Raw genomic sequence first — 6598 nt, forward strand, 5'->3', positions numbered from 1 at the left:
CAATAATGATATATTAATGTTATTTAAAAATTATTTCAATTTTGAAAATGAGCTGAATGAGTAATGAAACTCTAAATTGTACGCGAGACCGTATATATCATCTATTTGAAAATAAAAATGATTAATGGTAAAATTATTATTAAAAAGCAATATTTATTTAAAATAAAATATAAAATTGTGTATTTTTCTTTGGACGACCAAATTACATATACTCCTCTGCTTATCTGAAATAATTAATAATCTTAATTAAATTTTGTACCACGTGTACAACACATAATCATGCATATACGAATGCATTACAAGAAAAAAAATAACTTTATAATTAAATAACGTGTTTTCACTTACGTTTAATCAAATAATGACATCTAATATTTGCGATGAGACGCGTTGTCGGCACTTGATTTTTCGTCAATGATGCTTTATTTCTCCATTCAGAAAGATATGAGAAGAATGGTAAATTTCCTCAAAGCACATACGAAATTTACTTTTACGAAATTAAAAATAATTTTTCATTTTGTAAATTAAATTTTTCTGTCCGTAAATTTCATTTTTCTTTCCGTAAATTTCAGCCGAGAATAGAGGTAAAATTACCTCGAGCGTCGAGGGTCCTTTTATTACCTTCGACGCTCAGTGTATTTTTCATCCGCGACTTAAAATTGCGCTCTCTGCCGGCGTAAATTTACATACAAACTTAAAATTCGACAGTCAACGTAAAATTCAGCAGACATTTTTTACAGTGGGCTCCCAGTAAAAAAGGATTTTTTGAGATAGCAGTTTGGACAATTGAGCAAGCCGTTTGCTCAATTATCTAAAATGCATTCAGACAATTGGAGTGTTTGTTCAATTGTCCACTGCATTATGCCCAATCATCCGCAATATTTCTCGTGTCTAAAAAGCTGCTAAAATAATATGAAAAACTATTGAAACATTGAAAAAACGGTAGAAAATGCATAATTCTTGATATATACAGAAAAAGAAAGTATAAAAATACCTCGATCGAGGAAAAGGAAAGAGTTTTCCGAAAAACCACTTTTTAACTGACAGTATACTGCTGTAAATGACATTTTATCCCTGTTGAAAATTCCTATGTGAGAACACATATGGGATCCCATCCAGGATCTCTTGTGAGTTCTTATGTGGGTTCCCATACAGGTTCACACATAAGATCCTGTATGAAAAGGTTCCTGGGATGAACTTGCGTGAGAGCTCGCGCATGATCTTATGTCTCTGTAAAAGCAATAACACAGGATCCCATAAGGTTTCCTGTGTAGGTTCCTATATGAACAACACGATAAATAGGAACACACATGGGATCTTATCCGAGATCTTGTATGAACAACACGATAAATAGGAACACACATGGGATCTTATCCGAGATCTTGTATGAGTTCTTACATAGGTTCTCACATATAAGAAGATTAATAGGTAGATTTTATATAAAATCTTATTAAGCTGCTATTAATCTTCTTATATGTGAGAACCTATGTAAGAACTCATACAAGATCTCGGATAAGATCCCATGTGTGTTTCCTATTTATCGTGTTGTTCATATAGGAACCTACACAGGAAACCTCATGGGATCCTGTGTTATTGCTTTTACAGAGACATAAGATCGTGCGCTTGATCTCACGCAAGTTCATCCCAGGAACCTTTTCATACAGGATCTTATGTGTGAACCTGTATGGGAACCCACATAAGAACTTACAAGAGATCCTGGATGGGATCCCATATGTGTTCTCACATAGGAATTTTCAACAGGGATGGGTAAAGAAGAGAAGATTATGATTTTTTAATTTTTTTATTTGATGAAAATGAAGCAAGTTATGATTTTTTGAAATTTAACGTCAACGAAGAAAGTGTGTTTTTGGAACATTTTTTAATCTATTGTACTAATAAATTAAAAATTATGCTATATATGAAATTTGTTCATTATTTCTCCAATTTTTCAAATATGTGCTAAAAAATAACGTACCTATAACAGAAGCATCAAAAAAGTTGAAATTAAACTTATAAAGTGATTTTTCTCAAAAGAGACACTTTCGATTTTTAATTTTTTTTTTGCATTACAATCTCTGATGATTGAAGAATTTTTTCCCCTATCTGCGAAAGTGGTATTTTTAGTTTTTAAATTACTATTTATAATTTTTTTTAGTACGGCTCACAGAATTTAAGCATTTTTTCTACAAATATAACCTTTTTCCATTAACATTCATTTGTTTTTTTTTAATTTTCATAAAAACATACTAAAAATCGTTGCGACAAGCTTAAAAATTGTAAATAGTAATTTAAAAACTAAAAATACCACTTTCGCAGATAGGGGAAAAAATTCTTCAATCATCAGAGATTGTAATTGTTGTAATTGTTAAATTTCAAAAAATCATAACTTGCTTCATTTTCATCAAATAAAAAAATAAAAAAATACGTATTTCCTTATTTTTCATATAGATTTCGAAAAAAAATGTTTCGGACAAAAAAAATTTTCAATGAAAATTTCCCATAGAATGCCCCATATAATACACCGTCCGACAAAATTCAACTTTTTTTTCACACACGAAAAAATCAATGATTTTCAGAAACTAGGACCAAAAAAAAGATACCCGTGTCTGGCCGTTTTGCTAGATCAGGTCATTTTTTGCTTTTAGGGGTAAAAACAACCCTTAAATGAAAGGTAATAGGAAATCTTGTACAAATTAATAATTTTTTATGAAACCTGGTATCTCGGGGTTTTCCGGGTCGCTGATTACGAATCTGATGTCAGATTTTCAAAATTCAAAATGGCGGATTCAATATGGCGGTCGAAATTTATAAAAATTCACCAATTCATTTGAAAGTTGTTACTTAGGGGTTTTTGGGGTCGCTGATTACGAATATGATGTCAGATTTTCAAAATTCAAAATGGCGGATCCAATATGGTGGTCGAAATTTATAAATGTTATTAATTTTTTATAAAACTTCGTATCTCTGGGTTTTTGGGGTCGCTGTGTACGCATCTGAAGGTAGATTTTTAAAATTCAAAATAGATCTAATAATGTAGAAGATTAGAAAACAATATATAAAAAATAAAAATTTCCACATATGAGGAAAAATTCCTGAAATGTCCGAACAAAAAATTAAAAGTTCTCGAATTTAATCCATACTTTTCTAAAATGTTGTTATTGTTGGTTAAAGTCTAAAAATCAATTATTATTGAATTTAATAAAATAGTTTTTAAATTACAACGTTTTTAATTTTTGACTTTTGAAAAAAAATTTTTTTTTCAATGTACAATATTTATAAGTAGAATGTATAAAAGTTAACATATATATAATGATTTTTAAAGCTTTTTTAACGGGCTACACGCTGTTAATAAAATTTTTTTTTTTAAATAACATTTGAATGTTAATTTACGTTTATCTCAAAGTCTGATTTTTTAAAATTATTTTTAACTATCTCAATGGAAAGCTTGACTAATTTCCTACAAAACATGTAATTTTCAGAGTGGGATCTTTTAAAGTTTTTTAGATATTAATTAATTAATTAATTAATGTTTATAACAAATCAAATATTTTACAAACGAATAAAGTTACCGTAATTCTGAACTTACCAATTGAAAGTTAAGCTAATTCCGCATCCAACGAGCCCTATATGAAGTATTTTGGATAATTAGATTGTTAATAAACAATTGCAATGTTAACTAATTGTTTATTAACAATCTACTTATCCAAAATACTTCATATAGGGCTCGTTGGATGCGGAATTACGTTAAGTTTCAATTGCTAACTTCAGAATTACGGTAACTTTATTCGTTTGTGAAATATTTGATTTGTTATAAACATTAATTAATTAATTAATTAATTAATATCTCAAAAACTTTAAAAGATCCCACTCTGAAAATTACATGTTTTGTAGGAAATTAGTCAAGCTTTCCATTGAGATAGTTAAAAATAATTTTAAAAAATCCGATTTTGAGATAAACGTAAATTAACATTTTGACCTTGAATTTCAAGGTCAAATGTTATTTAAAAAAAAAAATTTTATTAACAGCGTGTAGCCCGTCAAAAAAGCTTTAAAAATCATTATATGTATGTTAACTTTTATACATTCTACTTATAAATATTGTACATTGAAAAAAATTTTTTTTTTCAAAAGTCAAAAATTAAAAACGTTGTAATTCAAAAACTATTTTATTAAATTCAATAATAATTGATTTTTAGACTTTCACCAACAATAACAACATTTTAGAAAAGTATGGATTAAATTCGAGAACTTTTAATTTTTTGTTCGGACATTTCAGGAATTTTGCCTCATATGTGTTTTTTGTATATTGGACACTTTTTTAATGACAAAACAGGCTTTGTAGTAAGTAAGAATATTTTTATTAGATAACAGTAATAAGCTCAAGTAAGATCAATTTAAAGATGTGAAGTGATTGTTTAAAACTGCTGTGCAAAGTAAAAAAGTCTTATTGTCATTTGTTTTATGTACTATTTTCCGTAACTATGCAACTGAAAACGAACATATAAACAACTGTCATTTGTTTTAAACTTTTAACTTTGTCCAATATACAAAAAACACATATGTGGAAATTTTTATTTTTTAAATATTGTTTTCTAATCTTCCACATTATTAGATCTATTTTGAATTTTAAAAATCTACCTTCAGATGCGTACTCAGCGACCTTAAAATCCCCTAGATACCAAGTTTTATAAAAGGAATTAATATTTATACATTTCGATTAATAAATTAACTAAAAATTGTAAATATTATATAAGTAGATGAAACAAATTTTGACATATATGTTTTCCAAAGATTTTTTGTGCTCTCTTGATTGGTGAAAAAAAATATGGAAATGTCCTTTTGCGTTGTCTTCGCGATATTAATTAATTAATTAATAAGTGTTAATAAAAAATGATATATTTTATGAAGAAATAAAGTTATCGTAATTCTGAGTTTAGTAAATGAAAGTTAACATAATTCCGCATCCAACGAGGCCTATATGAAGTACTTTAGATTAGTGGATTGTTAATAAACAATTGGCCAAGATTGTAATTGCAATTGCAAGATCACCTTTTTCTTTTGCATTTGAGGCTGTTTTTCCGCAATTTCTTTTTTCAAACGCACCAATAATGAAACGTAGTAATCGCTGTTGATAGTATTTTCCTTCTCGGGATAGTCGATGAATAAAATACCTTGCGCATCCCAAAATACGGTAGCTAAAACCTTAGCGGCTGACTTTTGCGTTTTTGGTCGCTTCGGACGACTCTCATCTTTCGCTCTCCACTCAGCTGACTGACGATGTGACCCACTTTGAACACATTTTTCTCATCGTCAAATTTTGGTGCAAAATAGTATACTACCTTCTGATATCTTTATAAGATCTCAGCTATCTCCCGCAATTTTACTTTCCGATCTTTTAAAACGATATTTTGCACTTTTTGAATATTTTCTGGAGTAACTGCAGAATTTGGGCGTCCGGGGCGTTCAGCATCAACGGTATTTTTACGTTCACGTTTAAATTCACTATACCAATGTTTTACAGTCGTTTTCGATGGAGCAGAGTTTCTATAATCCTTATCAAGCCATTGCTTTGCTTCAACGGTATTTTTTCCCATCAAAAAACAGTGTTTAATTAACACACAAAATTCATCTTTTTCCATTGTTTAAAAAAAAATTAAAGTACTGACACTAGAATCATTGTAACTTTTTAGATTTAAATCCGTCGGGCGCTTTTTTTAAATTACAGTTTTTGTGTTTTTTGCGTCAAATTTAAAAAAACTGATTTTTATGATTGCCTAAACTAAAATTCAATTTTACCTGTTCAAATTTTGTTCCAAAAATTATAGAAAATTATAATTCTTGTTAAAAAATTTCCCCAGAATCGGAATTTGAATCTTAATTTAAATTAGGAAATTAAAAATCTATAATAACGTTGTAAAATTAGCTTTAATTTATTGATCTCTAAATTCAAATTTTTAATAACTGATTTGAAAAAAATTTAATTTAGAATATTTTGATCTGCAAATTTGAAAAATAAAACTATTTTATTACTTCAAAAAACACAAAAACTGAAATTAAAAAAAAGCGCTCGACAGATTTTGTTATTTCTTCTTGGAAAATGTTCAGTGAGGTACCTAGAACAAGTTGCAAAAGGAATCTCAACTTGAGGGTTGAGATTGGTTCCAGGTTACCGTGAGTATTTATACAATTTTTGATATTACATAATTACCATTTCTTATAATTTTTTTCTTCGAATTACCATTTGGCATAATAAATATTTTTTCGAACAATTATTTGTTCTAAAATGTAATTTATCAAATTTATATTTTTTCTATTTTTAAAAGTAGCGATTAGCTATTTTATATAATTTTCAATTTATCGAATAATCATTTCTCATAATTATTATTGTAGCGAATTAGTATTTTTTATAATTTTTATTTTTTCAAATAAAAGTTTAGGGTCAGTCGGGGTAAATCCGAACGGGGGGTAAATCCGAACGCTAATTATTTCAGCTTAATTAAAATTTTTAAAAATAAGTTCGATATGAGAATTTTTACCTCAGATCCTCTTGAAGAGATTCTAAGTATTATCCCATTTTTTGTTTGTTAATTAGCAACAGCAT

Source organism: Leptopilina boulardi, unplaced genomic scaffold (genome assembly GCF_019393585.1).
Source record: "Leptopilina boulardi isolate dan_hultmark-lab unplaced genomic scaffold, ZJU_Lbou_2.1 LbouV2_122, whole genome shotgun sequence".
Classification (NCBI taxonomy): Eukaryota; Metazoa; Arthropoda; class Insecta; order Hymenoptera; family Figitidae; genus Leptopilina; species Leptopilina boulardi.